This window comes from Idiotropiscis lumnitzeri, chromosome 3 (genome assembly GCF_059441095.1).
Source record: "Idiotropiscis lumnitzeri isolate Australia: NSW breed Sydney's pygmy pipehorse chromosome 3, RoL_Ilum_1.0, whole genome shotgun sequence".
Taxonomy (NCBI): domain Eukaryota; kingdom Metazoa; phylum Chordata; class Actinopteri; order Syngnathiformes; family Syngnathidae; genus Idiotropiscis; species Idiotropiscis lumnitzeri.
This window is the reverse complement of record NC_142393.1, coordinates 30,224,812-30,244,324: the sequence shown is the minus strand read 5'-3', so window position 1 is coordinate 30,244,324 and position 19,513 is coordinate 30,224,812. Positions and strand designations below refer to the sequence as shown.

The 19,513-nt window shown below is 40.6% G+C and overlaps 9 non-coding genes across 9 annotated transcripts; all 9 read right to left on the bottom strand.

The window, feature by feature from the left end:
* Positions 1-2,450: 2,450 nt before the first annotated feature.
* LOC148340800 (U5 spliceosomal RNA) lies at positions 2,451-2,564 on the bottom strand. The gene has a single exon (XR_015842708.1). It is a non-coding gene; the product is annotated as a U5 spliceosomal RNA (small nuclear RNA).
* Positions 2,565-3,577: 1,013 nt separating this feature from the next.
* Positions 3,578-3,791, bottom strand: LOC148340799 (small nucleolar RNA U3). Its single transcript, XR_015842643.1, has one exon. It is a non-coding gene; the product is annotated as a small nucleolar RNA U3 (small nucleolar RNA).
* A 2,809-nt stretch (positions 3,792-6,600) lies between these two features.
* LOC148340798 (U5 spliceosomal RNA) lies at positions 6,601-6,714 on the bottom strand. Its single transcript, XR_015842736.1, has one exon. It is a non-coding gene; the product is annotated as a U5 spliceosomal RNA (small nuclear RNA).
* Positions 6,715-7,728: 1,014 nt separating this feature from the next.
* On the bottom strand, positions 7,729-7,942 carry LOC148340797 (small nucleolar RNA U3). The gene has a single exon (XR_015842642.1). It is a non-coding gene; the product is annotated as a small nucleolar RNA U3 (small nucleolar RNA).
* Positions 7,943-10,743: 2,801 nt separating this feature from the next.
* Positions 10,744-10,857, bottom strand: LOC148340796 (U5 spliceosomal RNA). The gene has a single exon (XR_015842735.1). It is a non-coding gene; the product is annotated as a U5 spliceosomal RNA (small nuclear RNA).
* A 1,013-nt stretch (positions 10,858-11,870) lies between these two features.
* On the bottom strand, positions 11,871-12,084 carry LOC148340795 (small nucleolar RNA U3). The gene has a single exon (XR_015842641.1). It is a non-coding gene; the product is annotated as a small nucleolar RNA U3 (small nucleolar RNA).
* Positions 12,085-14,874: 2,790 nt separating this feature from the next.
* LOC148340794 (U5 spliceosomal RNA) lies at positions 14,875-14,988 on the bottom strand. Its single transcript, XR_015842648.1, has one exon. It is a non-coding gene; the product is annotated as a U5 spliceosomal RNA (small nuclear RNA).
* Positions 14,989-16,001: 1,013 nt separating this feature from the next.
* Positions 16,002-16,215, bottom strand: LOC148340793 (small nucleolar RNA U3). The gene has a single exon (XR_015842640.1). It is a non-coding gene; the product is annotated as a small nucleolar RNA U3 (small nucleolar RNA).
* A 2,790-nt stretch (positions 16,216-19,005) lies between these two features.
* LOC148340792 (U5 spliceosomal RNA) lies at positions 19,006-19,119 on the bottom strand. Its single transcript, XR_015842696.1, has one exon. It is a non-coding gene; the product is annotated as a U5 spliceosomal RNA (small nuclear RNA).
* Between the last annotated feature and the right edge of the window lie 394 nt (positions 19,120-19,513).

The following is a 19,513-nucleotide window of genomic DNA, read 5'->3' as shown; positions in this document are numbered from 1 at the left end:
AGAATTTGGAAGATCAAACACTTCGCAAATGTATTTCCTAAATCAAGAACTATTGAAGTGAGCCTAATAATTGCATAACATTCAGATACCACGGGAAGTCAAGTGTGTAGCGTATATGCCACATGTGGACCACTGATCAATGTCTGAGAGCGTGACAATATAAAGCAGATCAATATGGGGTCCCTACAAAGTGATTTGGCAAGGACTTGCCAGACTTTAAATTGATCAACAGACTCCTGATAAGGGACACTCTTCATCACCTAGAGGACTTCAGCAGACACTGGTTGCGCATTCAAGCTGCAATCAACGCAGTTAGTTTGGCATTTGCCAAACCCGTGACAGGGAGGGGTCAGCTTCCATCAACTTGGCCGGCTGGCCAAAGACTGACCCCAAGAGGTCGACATAAAAACTGCAGCGACAAGTTCCAATGCAGTATCATCGACCAAAACTACATTGTAATGAAATACAGTTGAACATATTTCTGTTGATTATTGTGAACTTTTGGTGGTCCAGGATTTTCCCCATACCTCCGACTGAAGAGCGGCAAATAGCTTAGGTCCGGTAAGTTCTGTACGAGTGCTAACTCCACCATTAAGATCTCTGCAACTCGTTTGACAGTTTCTTTATCCGTTTTTACAGAACACAAATCCAACAAGTAGTGAATACAAGGTAAAAACGTTTTACCACAAAGGATTGGCATGATGCGATCATATTGCTGTCTTACATAATAATTACGTCCTAGGTCTGTATAGCTATGCAAACAACACAGTTTTTTGTGATACTTTATCAAAAAAGGTCTGACCATGTAAAGAATCGCCGCTTTAACAACTATTACGAGATCCATATCAGCCCATCGCTTAGGAGGATCATCCCATGACATATGTTGTACATCATCCTCTGAAATAGGTGCAGGTCCTGGGTCTGGGTCGTTGAGGGTCTGAACCTTAGAGGGCTCAATCACACTGTTTGAGAACTCTTGTTCGGACCAACTAGGTACTCGTACCTCCTCGATTTGTGGAGATTCAGCCTGGTCGGACCAACTGGGCAGTTGGACCTCCTCGGTTTGTGAAGATTCTGCCGACAAGGTGGGGATCATCGGAGGGATCGACGGCGGTGTCGGGGAAACGGGACGGCTGCACCCTGAATATGATGGTTCGACAGTGTTGTATGAGGATACAGCAGGGGTAAGTAAGGGGTAGGATGTCCAGACTTGCCTGCCACTCACAATCTTTTCAAACACCTTAAGGCTCTTGTCAGATGTAGGATGTGACAGGCTTGGGGGGTGTCTATGCAATTCGCCAGGACTTGCACAGACAACACCCCAAGCATGCACATTGCCATGCTTAGACTTATGTCAAAGGGGACATGTCTAGGCATGTTTGCAAAAAGAAAACGGGGGGCTTTTATCAACCGAATAATCATATACCTGGTCAACACCTTATTGAAAGGTAAAAACAACGCCAACTCTTTTCAACTCATATTATTTCACTTATTTAATTAGGTTATATATATATATATATATATATATATTTATATATATATATATAAATAATTTAATTAGATGATATATATTTCACTTATTTAATTAGCTGCTTTATATACCACTATACTTCAAATATAAAAATATTGATGACATAAGCACAGTTTGGGAGGGGGCTTGGGGACAGATGTACATGGGGAACACATCATTTTTTGACAGAAGCGGTATTCTGTAGGGTGGGATTAACACATCAAGCAGGAAAGGAAATTGGACATTTTTGACAGAAACTGTATTCTGTAGGGAAGGATTAACATTTCAAGGAGGCGGGGAAATTGGACATTTTTTAACAGAGGGGGCGGGGAAATTGGACATTTTTGACCGAAGCGGTATTCTGTAGGCGGGGCTATGACGTCATGAATAATTAAGAACGCTGTATTCTAATATCTCTCCCGCCCTATCAAAGTCCCAAAATAAAGCAGCTTCATTGAAGTTCAAATGTCAAATCAATTTTGCATAATGAAACGACCTGTTGTTTATCATTTCAACTCTATTTAAATAATTTGTATCATGTGTTTTTGTTTCAGAATTAAAAAGATGATCATCAGTAACCATTGTTACACCTTTTTTTTTTTTACCACAAACCAACCGGCATAACTCTTCTTTTACACAGAAATTCTTTAGGTCTATGTCCTTTTAAATAAGAGCTGTGATAGATGTTTCTCCTAAATCCGTCATTTGATATATGAATATATCTGTAACTATGTTTTCACAACTTAGTTGCAACAACTTTCCAATGCCTAGATCTTTGGTTTCACAAACACCCCGAATTAATTTTGCCTGACGTTTAGCCACATAGATAATCAAAAGCGGTGCAGCAACCATTGTGACAATCTTGACTTCCACTAAGTCGTCAGCCAACTTATAAATGGACGAAGACGGTTAGTCACATTTATATTCAACACTGTTAGAAGGCTCTGCTTTCGCAGAGCATCAAAAAATTTAGATTAACTCTTGCTGTTCCTCCCCACGGAAATCTTTAGTAAAAGGCGAAAGATTTATTCGATTTGAGAAGAAACAAGAGTGTACTAGGACTTAACTACTGAAACGGGCTAACCCATTGCCCGCTAAACCCCTTTAACAAACGGTCCCAGAGTCAAACGTGTCACCTTTATCTTTCAAACACGAGTGATAACCATTGATGGATATTTTTTTTGCTATACTTCAATGGTCTTCACTCTCATTACAAATGGACAGTATAAACGAATACTAGTGTGTAGGTCTTTGTGGCGGATACCTTCATTTGATCCATTTTCTGCGCAGAGGATTGTGGGTAAAAGGGCGAGCCCTATCAGCCAATGGTCGATGTAGCGAGGGGAGAGATATGAACGATTTGACGGAAGTGATCGAAACGTTTATTTGACGTCCACACTGGCTCAACGGAGGGTTGCAGAGCCACGAAAGCTTGTAAAGCGTGTTCGGGGCCCTGTAAATTGGGAATTTTATGTTGGTTCTCTCTAGACCGCTGGGTTCAAAAAGTTGTGGTGAAAAGACGTCCTCCTAGAAATGAGTAAAATGTGTGGTACCACATGTCCCCAGCAGAGGGCGGAATCCCTGTATGGTGAGGTTGGTATTTGGGTTTCAGTCAGATGATGATAGTTTGTCATTTTCAACGTGAAATTACTTTTGCGTTTATATGATGATTGGTTACGTTTTAAAATAATTTAGAGTTTTTAATCTATTATGTTACTATTGGTTAAAAGCTGAATCAAATCAAACATCAAATTCAATTAAATTAATTTCGATTGATTTTATGTGGGCCACTCTCACTTTCATGTGTTCTTTTATTTTCTGATCTTTTTTCCATGCAAGGGTGCTGTCAAACATGTGCTTCCGTTTTTACCTCAGGTGAAATATCCTGCTCATTAACTTCAACATTAGCACAGCAAATGAACTGAGAACCAGTTGAGGGAAGAGTCTGTCTTCTGCTCAAAACCAGCCAGGTAAGGGTTCTGCACCCAACAATCACAAATGGCCAGGTGACTTCTTAAAAAACTAATCAACGTAAATAGAGTCTTTCTCTTGATTTAACCACTGAGAACTACTCTGAACATATTCCTCCCAACACTGCTCTGCTGGAAAGCAGTGAACAATCATCAATGGCATAAAACATATGACTAACCATTGATTAGTGCCAGATTCATGCTCGGAAAGGAATATCTTGCTTCATCATCGTAGCTTGCGAGACCAAACACTTTAGAAGCACATTTCTCAAGTCGAGACCTATAGAAATGATCCCTGAAAGTATAGTCTTATTTCTGCAATCTGGGACGACTAGTAGTCATCTGGAAGACGACCACTTTTGCTCAGAGGACCTACTTTTGCTCAGACGTCTCAGCTCATCTAAAAGAACCAGCTCATGGTTGCTAAACAAAATGGTAGCTTTTAGCTGTCCAAAAAACGTTATCTTTTGGATAAATTATAGTCCTGACTATACTTTTCTCAAATTTTTAACCGGGGATGACCAACTCCTTTAGCTCAGGATGGTCATAGAATAAGGTCTCTGCTGACATTGATTGGTAAGGCGATCAGGTTCAACATCATCCAGTTGGGTGGTCGGAGCTTTATCGATCATTGTCACTGAGTGGAACGTGCATCATTTGTCATCAGTGTTGTTTGCAAGAATTTGGAAGATCAAACACTTCGCAAATGTATTTCCTAAATCAAGAACTATTGAAGTGAGCCTAATAATTGCATAACATTCAGATACCACGGGAAGTCAAGTGTGTAGCGTATATGCCACATGTGGACCACTGATCAATGTCTGAGAGCGTGACAATATAAAGCAGATCAATATGGGGTCCCTACAAAGTGATTTGGCAAGGACTTGCCAGACTTTAAATTGATCAACAGACTCCTGATAAGGGACACTCTTCATCACCTAGAGGACTTCAGCAGACACTGGTTGCGCATTCAAGCTGCAATCAACGCAGTTAGTTTGGCATTTGCCAAACCCGTGACAGGGAGGGGTCAGCTTCCATCAACTTGGCCGGCTGGCCAAAGACTGACCCCAAGAGGTCGACATAAAAACTGCAGCGACAAGTTCCAATGCAGTATCATCGACCAAAACTACATTGTAATGAAATACAGTTGAACATATTTCTGTTGATTATTGTGAACTTTTGGTGGTCCAGGATTTTCCCCATACCTCCGACTGAAGAGCGGCAAATAGCTTAGGTCCGGTAAGTTCTGTACGAGTGCTAACTCCACCATTAAGATCTCTGCAACTCGTTTGACAGTTTCTTTATCCGTTTTTACAGAACACAAATCCAACAAGTAGTGAATACAAGGTAAAAACGTTTTACCACAAAGGATTGGCATGATGCGATCATATTGCTGTCTTACATAATAATTACGTCCTAGGTCTGTATAGCTATGCAAACAACACAGTTTTTTGTGATACTTTATCAAAAAAGGTCTGACCATGTAAAGAATCGCCGCTTTAACAACTATTACGAGATCCATATCAGCCCATCCCTTAGGAGGATCATCCCATGACATATGTTGTACATCATCCTCTGAAATAGGTGCAGGTCCTGGGTCTGGGTCGTTGAGGGTCTGAACCTTAGAGGGCTCAATCACACTGTTTGAGAACTCTTGTTCGGACCAACTAGGTACTCGTACCTCCTCGATTTGTGGAGATTCAGCCTGGTCGGACCAACTGGGCAGTTGGACCTCCTCGGTTTGTGAAGATTCTGCCGACAAGGTGGGGATTGACGGCGGTGTCGGGGAAACGGGACGGCTGCACCCTGAATATGATGGTTCGACAGTGTTGTATGAGGATACAGCAGGGGTAAGTAAGGGGTAGGATGTCCAGACTTGCCTGCCACTCACAATCTTTTCAAACACCTTAAGGCTCTTGTCAGATGTAGGATGTGACAGGCTTGGGGGGTGTCTATGCAATTCGCCAGGACTTGCACAGACAACACCCCAAGCATGCACATTGCCATGCTTAGACTTATGTCAAAGGGGACATGTCTAGGCATGTTTGCAAAAAGAAAACGGGGGGCTTTTATCAACCGAATAATCATATACCTGGTCAACACCTTATTGACAGGTAAAAACAACGCCAACTCTTTTCAACTCATATTATTTCACTTATTTAATTAGGTTATATATATATATATATATATATATATATATATATATATATATATATAAATAATTTAATTAGATGATATATATTTCACTTATTTAATTAGCTGCTTTATATACCACTATACTTCAAATATAAAAATATTGATGACATAAGCACAGTTTGGGAGGGGGCTTGGGGACAGATGTACATGGGGAACACATCATTTTTTGACAGAAGCGGTATTCTGTAGGGTGGGATTAACACATCAAGCAGGAAAGGAAATTGGACATTTTTGACAGAAACTGTATTCTGTAGGGAAGGATTAACATTTCAAGGAGGCGGGGAAATTGGACATTTTTTAACAGAGGGGGCGGGGAAATTGGACATTTTTGACCGAAGCGGTATTCTGTAGGCGGGGCTATTACGTCATGAATAATTAAGAACGCTGTATTCTAATATCTCTCCCGCCCTATCAAAGTCCCAAAATAAAGCAGCTTCATTGAAGTTCAAATGTCAAATCAATTTTGCATAATGAAACGACCTGTTGTTTATCATTTCAACTCTATTTAAATAATTTGTATCATGTGTTTTTGTTTCAGAATTAAAAAGATGATCATCAGTAACCATTGTTACACCTTTTTTTTTTTTACCACAAACCAACCGGCATAACTCTTCTTTTACACAGAAATTCTTTAGGTCTATGTCCTTTTAAATAAGAGCTGTGATAGATGTTTCTCCTAAATCCGTCATTTGAAATATGAATATATCTGTAACTATGTTTTCACAACTTAGTTGCAACAACTTTCCAATGCCTAGATCTTTGGTTTCACAAACACCCCGAATTAATTTTGCTTGACGTTTAGCCACATAGATAATCAAAAGCGGTGAAGCAACCATTGTGACAATCTTGACTTCCACTAAGTCGTCAGCCAACTTATAAATGGACAAAGACGCCTAGTCACATTTATATTCAACACTGTTAGGAGGCTCTGCTTTCGCAGAGCATCAAAAAATTTAGATTAACTCTTGCTGTTCCTCCCCACGGAAATCTTTAGTAAAAGGCGAAAGATTTATTCGATTTGAGAAGAAACAAGAGCGTACTAGGACTTAACTACTGAAACAGGCTAACCCATTGCCCGCTAAACCCCTTTAACAAACGGTCCCAGAGTCAAACGTGTCACCTTTATCTTTCAAACACGAGTGATAACCATTGATGGATATTTTTTTTGCTATACTTCAATGGTCTTCACTCTCATTACAAATGGACAGTATAAACGAATACTAGTGTGTAGGTCTTTGTGGCGGATACCTTCATTTGATCCATTTTCTGCGCAGAGGATTGTGGGTAAAAGGGCGAGCCCTATCAGCCAATGGTCGAATGTAGCGAGGGGAGAGATATGAACGATTTGACGGAAGTGATCGAAACGTTTATTTGACGTCCACACTGGCTCAACGGAGGGTTGCAGAGCCACGAAAGCTTGTAAAGCGTGTTCGGGGCCCTGTAAATTGGGAATTTTATGTTGGTTCTCTCTAGACCGCTGGGTTCAAAAAGTTGTGGTGAAAAGACGTCCTCCTAGAAATGAGTAAAATGTGTGGTACCACATGTCCCCAGCAGAGGGCGGAATCCCTGTATGGTGAGGTTGGTATTTGGGTTTCAGTCAGATGATGATAGTTTGTCATTTTCAACGTGAAATTACTTTTGCGTTTATATGATGATTGGTTACGTTTTAAAATAATTTAGAGTTTTTAATCTATTATGTTACTATTGGTTAAAAGCTGAATCAAATCAAACAGCAAATTCAATGAAATTAATTTCGATTGATTTTATGTGGGCCACTCTCACTTTCATGTGTTCTTTTATTTTCTGATCTTTTTTCCATGCAAGGGTGCTGTCAAACATGTGCTTCCGTTTTTACCTCAGGTGAAATATCCTGCTCATTAACTTCAACATTAGCACAGCAAATGAACTGAGAACCAGTTGAGGGAAGAGTCTGTCTTCTGCTCAAAACCAGCCAGGTAAGGGTTCTGCACCCAACAATCACAAATGGCCAGGTGACTTCTTAAAAAACTAATCAACGTAAATAGAGTCTTTCTCTTGATTTAACCACTGAGAACTACTCTGAACATATTCCTCCCAACACTGCTCTGCTGGAAAGCAGTGAACAATCATCAATGGCATAAAACATATGACTAACCATTGATTAGTGCCAGATTCATGCTCGGAAAGGAATATCTTGCTTCATCATCGTAGCTTGCGAGACCAAACACTTTAGAAGCACATTTCTCAAGTCGAGACCTATAGAAATGATCCCTGAAAGTATAGTCTTATTTCTGCAATCTGGGACGACTAGTAGTCATCTGGAAGACGACCACTTTTGCTCAGAGGACCTACTTTTGCTCAGACGTCTCAGCTCATCTAAAAGAACCAGCTCATGGTTGCTAAACAAAATGGTAGCTTTTAGCTGTCCAAAAAATGTTATCTTTTGGATAAATTATAGTCCTGACTATACTTTTCTCAAATTTTTAACCGGGGATGACCAACTCCTTTAGCTCAGGATGGTCATAGAATAAGGTCTCTGCTGACATTGATTGGTAAGGCGATCAGGTTCAACATCATCCAGTTGGGTGGTCGGAGCTTTATCGATCATTGTCACTGAGTGGAACGTGCATCATTAGTCATCAGTGTTGTTTGCAAGAATTTGGAAGATCAAACACTTCGCAAATGTATTTCCTAAATCAAGAACTATTGAAGTGAGCCTAATAATTGCATAACATTCAGATACCACGGGAAGTCAAGTGTGTAGCGTATATGCCACATGTGGACCACTGATCAATGTCTGAGAGCGTGACAATATAAAGCAGATCAATATGGGGTCCCTACAAAGTGATTTGGCAAGGACTTGCCAGACTTTAAATTGATCAACAGACTCCTGATAAGGGACACTCTTCATCACCTAGAGGACTTCAGCAGACACTGGTTGCGCATTCAAGCTGCAATCAACGCAGTTAGTTTGGCATTTGCCAAACCCGTGACAGGGAGGGGTCAGCTTCCATCAACTTGGCCGGCTGGCCAAAGACTGACCCCAAGAGGTCGACATAAAAACTGCAGCGACAAGTTCCAATGCAGTATCATCGACCAAAACTACATTGTAATGAAATACAGTTGAACATATTTCTGTTGATTATTGTGAACTTTTGGTGGTCCAGGATTTTCCCCATACCTCCGACTGAAGAGCGGCAAATAGCTTAGGTCCGGTAAGTTCTGTACGAGTGCTAACTCCACCATTAAGATCTCTGCAACTCGTTTGACAGTTTCTTTATCCGTTTTTACAGAACACAAATCCAACAAGTAGTGAATACAAGGTAAAAACGTTTTACCACAAAGGATTGGCATGATGCGATCATATTGCTGTCTTACATAATAATTACGTCCTAGGTCTGTATAGCTATGCAAACAACACAGTTTTTTGTGATACTTTATCAAAAAAGGTCTGACCATGTAAAGAATCGCCGCTTTAACAACTATTACGAGATCCATATCAGCCCATCCCTTAGGAGGATCATCCCATGACATATGTTGTACATCATCCTCTGAAATAGGTGCAGGTCCTGGGTCTGGGTCGTTGAGGGTCTGAACCTTAGAGGGCTCAATCACACTGTTTGAGAACTCTTGTTCGGACCAACTAGGTACTCGTACCTCCTCGATTTGTGGAGATTCAGCCTGGTCGGACCAACTGGGCAGTTGGACCTCCTCGGTTTGTGAAGATTCTGCCGACAAGGTGGGGATCATCGGAGGGATCGACGGCGGTGTCGGGGAAACGGGACGGCTGCACCCTGAATATGATGGTTCGACAGTGTTGTATGAGGATACAGCAGGGGTAAGTAAGGGGTAGGATGTCCAGACTTGCCTGCCACTCACAATCTTTTCAAACACCTTAAGGCTCTTGTCAGATGTAGGATGTGACAGGCTTGGGGGGTGTCTATGCAATTCGCCAGGACTTGCACAGACAACACCCCAAGCATGCACATTGCCATGCTTAGACTTATGTCAAAGGGGACATGTCTAGGCATGTTTGCAAAAAGAAAACGGGGGGCTTTTATCAACCGAATAATCATATACCTGGTCAACACCTTATTGAAAGGTAAAAACAACGCCAACTCTTTTCAACTCATATTATTTCACTTATTTAATTAGGTTATATATATATATATATATATATATATAAATAATTTAATTAGATGATATATATTTCACTTATTTAATTAGCTGCTTTATATACCACTATACTTCAAATATAAAAATATTGATGACATAAGCACAGTTTGGGAGGGGGCTTGGGGACAGATGTACATGGGGAACACATCATTTTTTGACAGAAGCGGTATTCTGTAGGGTGGGATTAACACATCAAGCAGGAAAGGAAATTGGACATTTTTGACAGAAACTGTATTCTGTAGGGAAGGATTAACATTTCAAGGAGGCGGGGAAATTGGACATTTTTTAACAGAGGGGGCGGGGAAATTGGACATTTTTGACCGAAGCGGTATTCTGTAGGCGGGGCTATGACGTCATGAATAATTAAGAACGCTGTATTCTAATATCTCTCCCGCCCTATCAAAGTCCCAAAATAAAGCAGCTTCATTGAAGTTCAAATGTCAAATCAATTTTGCATAATGAAACGACCTGTTGTTTATCATTTCAACTCTGTTTAAATAATTTGTATCATGTGTTTTTGTTTCAGAATTAAAAAGATGATCATCAGTAACCATTGTTACACCTTTTTTTTTTTTACCACAAACCAACCGGCATAACTCTTCTTTTACACAGAAATTCTTTAGGTCTATGTCCTTTTAAATAAGAGCTGTGATAGATGTTTCTCCTAAATCCGTCATTTGAAATATGAATATATCTGTAACTATGTTTTCACAACTTAGTTGCAACAACTTTCCAATGCCTAGATCTTTGGTTTCACAAACACCCCGAATTAATTTTGCCTGACGTTTAGCCACATAGATAATCAAAAGCGGTGAAGCAACCATTGTGACAATCTTGACTTCGACTAAGTCGTCAGCCAACTTATAAATGGACGAAGACGCCTAGTCACATTTATATTCAACACTGTTAGAAGGCTCTGCTTTCGCAGAGCATCAAAAAATTTAGATTAACTCTTGCTGTTCCTCCCCACGGAAATCTTTAGTAAAAGGCGAAAGATTTATTCGATTTGAGAAGAAACAAGAGCGTACTAGGACTTAACTACTGAAACGGGCTAACCCATTGCCCGCTAAACCCCTTTAACAAACGGTCCCAGAGTCAAACGTGTCACCTTTATCTTTCAAACACGAGTGATAACCATTGATGGGTATTTTTTTTGCTATACTTCAATGGTCTTCACTCTCATTACAAATGGACAGTATAAACGAATACTAGTGTGTAGGTCTTTGTGGCGGATACCTTCATTTGATCCATTTTCTGCGCAGAGGATTGTGGGTAAAAGGGCGAGCCCTATCAGCCAATGGTCGATGTAGCGAGGGGAGAGATATGAACGATTTGACGGAAGTGATCGAAACGTTTATTTGACGTCCACACTGGCTCAACGGAGGGTTGCAGAGCCACGAAAGCTTGTAAAGCGTGTTCGGGGCCCTGTAAATTGGGAATTTTATGTTGGTTCTCTCTAGACCGCTGGGTTCAAAAAGTTGTGGTGAAAAGACGTCCTCCTAGAAATGAGTAAAATGTGTGGTACCACATGTCCCCAGCAGAGGGCGGAATCCCTGTATGGTGAGGTTGGTATTTGGGTTTCAGTCAGATGATGATAGTTTGTCATTTTCAACGTGAAATTACTTTTGCGTTTATATGATGATTGGTTACGTTTTAAAATAATTTAGAGTTTTTAATCTATTATGTTACTATTGGTTAAAAGCTGAATCAAATCAAACATCAAATTCAATGAAATTAATTTCGATTGATTTTATGTGGGCCACTCTCACTTTCATGTGTTCTTTTATTTTCTGATCTTTTTTCCATGCAAGGGTGCTGTCAAACATGTGCTTCCGTTTTTACCTCAGGTGAAATATCCTGCTCATTAACTTCAACATTAGCACAGCAAATGAACTGAGAACCAGTTGAGGGAAGAGTCTGTCTTCTGCTCAAAACCAGCCAGGTAAGGGTTCTGCACCCAACAATCACAAATGGCCAGGTGACTTCTTAAAAAACTAATCAACGTAAATAGAGTCTTTCTCTTGATTTAACCACTGAGAACTACTCTGAACATATTCCTCCCAACACTGCTCTGCTGGAAAGCAGTGAACAATCATCAATGGCATAAAACATATGACTAACCATTGATTAGTGCCAGATTCATGCTCGGAAAGGAATATCTTGCTTCATCATCGTAGCTTGCGAGACCAAACACTTTAGAAGCACATTTCTCAAGTCGAGACCTATAGAAATGATCCCTGAAAGTATAGTCTTATTTCTGCAATCTGGGACGACTAGTAGTCATCTGGAAGACGACCACTTTTGCTCAGAGGACCTACTTTTGCTCAGACGTCTCAGCTCATCTAAAAGAACCAGCTCATGGTTGCTAAACAAAATGGTAGCTTTTAGCTGTCCAAAAAATGTTATCTTTTGGATAAATTATAGTCCTGACAATACTTTTCTCAAATTTTTAACCGGGGATGACCAACTCCTTTAGCTCAGGATGGTCATATAATAAGGTCTCTGCTGACATTGATTGGTAAGGCGATCAGGTTCAACATCATCCAGTTGGGTGGTCGGAGCTTTATCGATCATTGTCACTGAGTGGAACGTGCATCATTTGTCATCAGTGTTGTTTGCAAGAATTTGGAAGATCAAACACTTCGCAAATGTATTTCCTAAATCAAGAACTATTGAAGTGAGCCTAATAATTGCATAACATTCAGATACCACGGGAAGTCAAGTGTGTAGCGTATATGCCACATGTGGACCACTGATCAATGTCTGAGAGCGTGACAATATAAAGCAGATCAATATGGGGTCCCTACAAAGTGATTTGGCAAGGACTTGCCAGACTTTAAATTGATCAACAGACTCCTGATAAGGGACACTCTTCATCACCTAGAGGACTTCAGCAGACACTGGTTGCGCATTCAAGCTGCAATCAACGCAGTTAGTTTGGCATTTGCCAAACCCGTGACAGGGAGGGGTCAGCTTCCATCAACTTGGCCGGCTGGCCAAAGACTGACCCCAAGAGGTCGACATAAAAACTGCAGCGACAAGTTCCAATGCAGTATCATCGACCAAAACTACATTGTAATGAAATACAGTTGAACATATTTCTGTTGATTATTGTGAACTTTTCGTGGTCCAGGATTTTCCCCATACCTCCGACTGAAGAGCGGCAAATAGCTTAGGTCCGGTAAGTTCTGTACGAGTGCTAACTCCACCATTAAGATCTCTGCAACTCGTTTGACAGTTTCTTTATCCGTTTTTACAGAACACAAATCCAACAAGTAGTGAATACAAGGTAAAAACGTTTTACCACAAAGGATTGGCATGATGCGATCATATTGCTGTCTTACATAATAATTACGTCCTAGGTCTGTATAGCTATGCAAACAACACAGTTTTTTGTGATACTTTATCAAAAAAGGTCTGACCATGTAAAGAATCGCCGCTTTAACAACTATTACGAGATCCATATCAGCCCATCCCTTAGGAGGATCATCCCATGACATATGTTGTACATCATCCTCTGAAATAGGTGCAGGTCCTGGATCTGGGTCGTTGAGGGTCTGAACCTTAGAGGGCTCAATCACACTGTTTGAGAACTCTTGTTCGGACCAACTAGGTACTCGTACCTCCTCGATTTGTGGAGATTCAGCCTGGTCGGACCAACTGGGCAGTTGGACCTCCTCGGTTTGTGAAGATTCTGCCGACAAGGTGGGGATCATCGGAGGGATCGACGGCGGTGTCGGGGAAACGGGACGGCTCCACCCTGAATATGATGGTTCGACAGTGTTGTATGAGGATACAGCAGGGGTAAGTAAGGGGTAGGATGTCCAGACTTGCCTGCCACTCACAATCTTTTCAAACACCTTAAGGCTCTTGTCAGATGTAGGATGTGACAGGCTTGGGGGGTGTCTATGCAATTCGCCAGGACTTGCACAGACAACACCCCAAGCATGCACATTGCCATGCTTAGACTTATGTCAAAGGGGACATGTCTAGGCATGTTTGCAAAAAGAAAACGGGGGGCTTTTATCAACCGAATAATCATATACCTGGTCAACACCTTATTGAAAGGTAAAAACAACGCCAACTCTTTTCAACTCATATTATTTCACTTATTTAATTAGGTTATATATATATATATATAAATAATTTAATTAGATGATATATATTTCACTCATTTAATTAGCTGCTTTATATCCCACTATACTGCAAATATAAAAATATTGATGACATAAGCACAGTTTGGGAGGGGGCTTGGGGACAGATGTACATGGGGAACACATCATTTTTTGACAGAAGCGGTATTCTGTAGGGTGGGATTAACACATCAAGCAGGAAAGGAAATTGGACATTTTTGACAGAAACTGTATTCTGTAGGGAAGGATTAACATTTCAAGGAGGCGGGGAAATTGGACATTTTTTAACAGAGGGGGCGGGGAAATTGGACATTTTTGACCGAAGCGGTATTCTGTAGGCGGGGCTATGACGTCATGAATAATTAAGAACGCTGTATTCTAATATCTCTCCCGCCCTATCAAAGTCCCAAAATAAAGCAGCTTCATTGAAGTTCAAATGTCAAATCAATTTTGCATAATGAAACGACCTGTTGTTTATCATTTCAACTCTATTTAAATAATTTGTATCATGTGTTTTTGTTTCAGAATTAAAAAGATGATCATCAGTAACCATTGTTACACCTTTTTTTTTTTACCACAAACCAACCGGCATAACTCTTCTTTTACACAGAAATTCTTTAGGTCTATGTCCTTTTAAATAAGAGCTGTGATAGATGTTTCTCCTAAATCCGTCATTTGAAATATGAATATATCTGTAACTATGTTTTCACAACTTAGTTGCAACAACTTTCCAATGCCTAGATCTTTGGTTTCACAAACACCCCGAATTAATTTTGCCTGACGTTTAGCCACATAGATAATCAAAAGCGGTGCAGCAACCATTGTGACAATCTTGACTTCCACTAAGTCGTCAGCCAACTTATAAATGGACGAAGACGCCTAGTCACATTTATATTCAACACTGTTAGAAGGCTCTGCTTTCGCAGAGCACCAAAAAATTTAGATTAACTCTTGCTGTTCCTCCCCACGGAAATCTTTAGTAAAAGGCGAAAGATTTATTCGATTTGAGAAGAAACAAGAGTGTACTAGGACTTAACTACTGAAACGGGCTAACCCATTGCCCGCTAAACCCCTTTAACAAACGGTCCCAGAGTCAAACGTGTCACCTTTATCTTTCAAACACGAGTGATAACCATTGATGGATATTTTTTTTGCTATACTTCAATGGTCTTCACTCTCATTACAAATGGACAGTATAAACGAATACTAGTGTGTAGGTCTTTGTGGCGGATACCTTCATTTGATCCATTTTCTGCGCAGAGGATTGTGGGTAAAAGGGCGAGCCCTATCAGCCAATGGTCGATGTAGCGAGGGGAGAGATATGAACGATTTGACGGAAGTGATCGAAACGTTTATTTGACGTCCACACTGGCTCAACGGAGGGTTGCAGAGCCACGAAAGCTTGTAAAGCGTGTTCGGGGCCCTGTAAATTGGGAATTTTATGTTGGTTCTCTCTAGACCGCTGGGTTCAAAAAGTTGTGGTGAAAAGACGTCCTCCTAGAAATGAGTAAAATGTGTGGTACCACATGTCCCCAGCAGAGGGCGGAATCCCTGTATGGTGAGGTTGGTATTTGGGTTTCAGTCAGATGATGATAGTTTGTCATTTTCAACGTGAAATTACTTTTGCGTTTATATGATGATTGGTTACGTTTTAAAATAATTTAGAGTTTTTAATCTATTATGTTACTATTGGTTAAAAGCTGAATCAAATCAAACATCAAATTCAATGAAATTAATTTCGATTGATTTTATGTGGGCCACTCTCACTTTCATGTGTTCTTTTATTTTCTGATCTTTTTTCCATGCAAGGGTGCTGTCAAACATGTGCTTCCGTTTTTACCTCAGGTGAAATATCCTGCTCATTAACTTCAACATTAGCACAGCAAATGAACTGAGAACCAGTTGAGGGAAGAGTCTGTCTTCTGCTCAAAACCAGCCAGGTAAGGGTTCTGCACCCAACAATCACAAATGGCCAGGTGACTTCTTAAAAAACTAATCAACGTAAATAGAGTCTTTCTCTTGATTTAACCACTGAGAACTACTCTGAACATATTCCTCCCAACACTGCTCTGCTGGAAAGCAGTGAACAATCATCAATGGCATAAAACATATGACTAACCATTGATTAGTGCCAGATTCATGCTCGGAAAGGAATATCTTGCTTCATCATCGTAGCTTGCGAGACCAAACACTTTAGAAGCACATTTCTCAAGTCGAGACCTATAGAAATGATCCCTGAAAGTATAGTCTTATTTCTGCAATCTGGGACGACTAGTAGTCATCTGGAAGACGACCACTTTTGCTCAGAGGACCTACTTTTGCTCAGACGTCTCAGCTCATCTAAAAGAACCAGCTCATGGTTGCTAAACAAAATGGTAGCTTTTAGCTGTCCAAAAAATGTTATCTTTTGGATAAATTATAGTCCTGACAATACTTTTCTCAAATTTTTAACCGGGGATGACCAACTCCTTTAGCTCAGGATGGTCATATAATAAGGTCTCTGCTGACATTGATTGGTAAGGCGATCAGGTTCAACATCATCCAGTTGGGTGGTCGGAGCTTTATCGATCATTGTCACTGAGTGGAACGTGCATCATTTGTCATCAGTGTTGTTTGCAAGAATTTGGAAGATCAAACACTTCGCAAATGTATTTCCTAAATCAAGAACTATTGAAGTGAGCCTAATAATTGCATAACATTCAGATACCACGGGAAGTCAAGTGTGTAGCGTATATGCCACATGTGGACCACTGATCAATGTCTGAGAGCGTGACAATATAAAGCAGATCAATATGGGGTCCCTACAAAGTGATTTGGCAAGGACTTGCCAGACTTTAAATTGATCAACAGACTCCTGATAAGGGACACTCTTCATCACCTAGAGGACTTCAGCAGACACTGGTTGCGCATTCAAGCTGCAATCAACGCAGTTAGTTTGGCATTTGCCAAACCCGTGACAGGGAGGGGTCAGCTTCCATCAACTTGGCCGGCTGGCCAAAGACTGACCCCAAGAGGTCGACATAAAAACTGCAGCGACAAGTTCCAATGCAGTATCATCGACCAAAACTACATTGTAATGAAATACAGTTGAACATATTTCTGTTGATTATTGTGAACTTTTCGTGGTCCAGGATTTTCCCCATACCTCCGACTGAAGAGCGGCAAATAGCTTAGGTCCGGTAAGTTCTGTACGAGTGCTAACTCCACCATTAAGATCTCTGCAACTCGTTTGACAGTTTCTTTATCCGTTTTTACAGAACACAAATCCAACAAGTAGTGAATACAAGGTAAAAACGTTTTACCACAAAGGATTGGCATGATGCGATCATATTGCTGTCTTACATAATAATTACGTCCTAGGTCTGTATAGCTATGCAAACAACACAGTTTTTTGTGATACTTTATCAAAAAAGGTCTGACCATGTAAAGAATCGCCGCTTTAACAACTATTACGAGATCCATATCAGCCCATCCCTTAGGAGGATCATCCCATGACATATGTTGTACATCATCCTCTGAAATAGGTGCAGGTCCTGGATCTGGGTCGTTGAGGGTCTGAACCTTAGAGGGCTCAATCACACTGTTTGAGAACTCTTGTTCGGACCAACTAGGTACTCGTACCTCCTCGATTTGTGGAGATTCAGCCTGGTCGGACCAACTGGGCAGTTGGACCTCCTCGGTTTGTGAAGATTCTGCCGACAAGGTGGGGATCATCGGAGGGATCGACGGCGGTGTCGGGGAAACGGGACGGCTCCACCCTGAATATGATGGTTCGACAGTGTTGTATGAGGATACAGCAGGGGTAAGTAAGGGGTAGGATGTCCAGACTTGCCTGCCACTCACAATCTTTTCAAACACCTTAAGGCTCTTGTCAGATGTAGGATGTGACAGGCTTGGGGGGTGTCTATGCAATTCGCCAGGACTTGCACAGACAACACCCCAAGCATGCACATTGCCATGCTTAGACTTATGTCAAAGGGGACATGTCTAGGCATGTTTGCAAAAAGAAAACGGGGGGCTTTTATCAACCGAATAATCATATACCTGGTCAACACCTTATTGAAAGGTAAAAACAACGCCAACTCTTTTCAACTCATATTATTTCACTTATTTAATTAGGTTATATATATATATATATAAATAATTTAATTAGATGATATATATTTCACTCATTTAATTAGCTGCTTTATATCCCACTATACTGCAAATATAAAAATATTGATGACATAAGCACAGTTTGGGAGGGGGCTTGGGGACAGATGTACATGGGGAACACATCATTTTTTGACAGAAGCGGTATTCTGTAGGGTGGGATTAACACATCAAGCAGGAAAGGAAATTGGACATTTTTGACAGAAACTGTATTCTGTAGGGAAGGATTAACATTTCAAGGAGGCGGGGAAATTGGACATTTTTTAACAGAGGGGGCGGGGAAATTGGACATTTTTGACCGAAGCGGTATTCTGTAGGCGGGGCTATGACGTCATGAATAATTAAGAACGCTGTATTCTAATATCTCTCCCGCCCTATCAAAGTCCCAAAATAAAGCAGCTTCATTGAAGTTCAAATGTCAAATCAATTTTGCATAATGAAACGACCTGTTGTTTATCATTTCAACTCTATTTAAATAATTTGTATCATGTGTTTTTGTTTCAGAATTAAAAAGATGATCATCAGTAACCATTGTTACACCTTTTTTTTTTTACCACAAACCAACCGGCATAACTCTTCTTTTACACAGAAATTCTTTAGGTCTATGTCCTTTTAAATAAGAGCTGTGATAGATGTTTCTCCTAAATCCGTCATTTGAAATATGAATATATCTGTAACTATGTTTTCACAACTTAGTTGCAACAACTTTCCAATGCCTAGATCTTTGGTTTCACAAACACCCCGAATTAATTTTGCCTGACGTTTAGCCACATAGATAATCAAAAGCGGTGCAGCAACCATTGTGACAATCTTGACTTCCACTAAGTCGTCAGCCAACTTATAAATGGACGAAGACGCCTAGTCACATTTATATTCAACACTGTTAGAAGGCTCTGCTTTCGCAGAGCATCAAAAAATTTAGATTAACTCTTGCTGTTCCTCCCCACGGAAATCTTTAGTAAAAGGCGAAAGATTTATTCGATTTGAGAAGAAACAAGAGTGTACTAGGACTTAACTACTGAAACGGGCTAACCCATTGCCCGCTAAACCCCTTTAACAAACGGTCCCAGAGTCAAACGTGTCACCTTTATCTTTCAAACACGAGTGATAACCATTGATGGATATTTTTTTTGCTATACTTCAATGGTCTTCACTCTCATTACAAATGGACAGTATAAACGAATACTAGTGTGTAGGTCTTTGTGGCGGATACCTTCATTTGATCCATTTTCTGCGCAGAGGATTGTGGGTAAAAGGGCGAGCCCTATCAGCCAATGGTCGATGTAGCGAGGGGAGAGATATGAACGATTTGACGGAAGTGATCGAAACGTTTATTTGACGTCCACACTGGCTCAACGGAGGGTTGCAGAGCCACGAAAGCTTGTAAAGCGTGTTCG